Genomic DNA, 360 nt, shown 5'->3' with positions numbered 1-360 from the left:
CTCGGTCCAGCCTGGTTCTCCCCCTCCCCACGCTTGCACCAGCCTGCCCTCGGGGGCGTCGCTCCCGCTCATCTGGGGGGCTCCGGTTGGGGAGCCGGCTTCCGGGCTGCCCTCGAGGAGTGTGGAACTAAGTTCAGCCTGAGTGGTTCGGGTGCCCTGCTAGGGTGGCTGGGGTGGGGGGGCCGCTGGTGGTGGTGGGCGGAAAGAGCGGGTGGGTGTGGGGGAGGGGGACAGTGCGCGTCACTGACTGTTCTCTCTTTCTTCCCCCCCTCCCCCGCACAGTGACTCGGGCCAGTGTAGAGGGCCCCAGGCCGCAGGCAGGAGCAGCTGGGCCAATTCCCTGGCCGGGAGCGGAAGGGG

The sequence above is a fragment of the Ailuropoda melanoleuca genome, chromosome 16, assembly GCF_002007445.2.
Source record: "Ailuropoda melanoleuca isolate Jingjing chromosome 16, ASM200744v2, whole genome shotgun sequence".
Classification (NCBI taxonomy): Eukaryota; Metazoa; Chordata; class Mammalia; order Carnivora; family Ursidae; genus Ailuropoda; species Ailuropoda melanoleuca.
The sequence above is the reverse complement of the archived record's forward strand: the minus strand, read 5'-3'. Positions refer to the sequence as shown.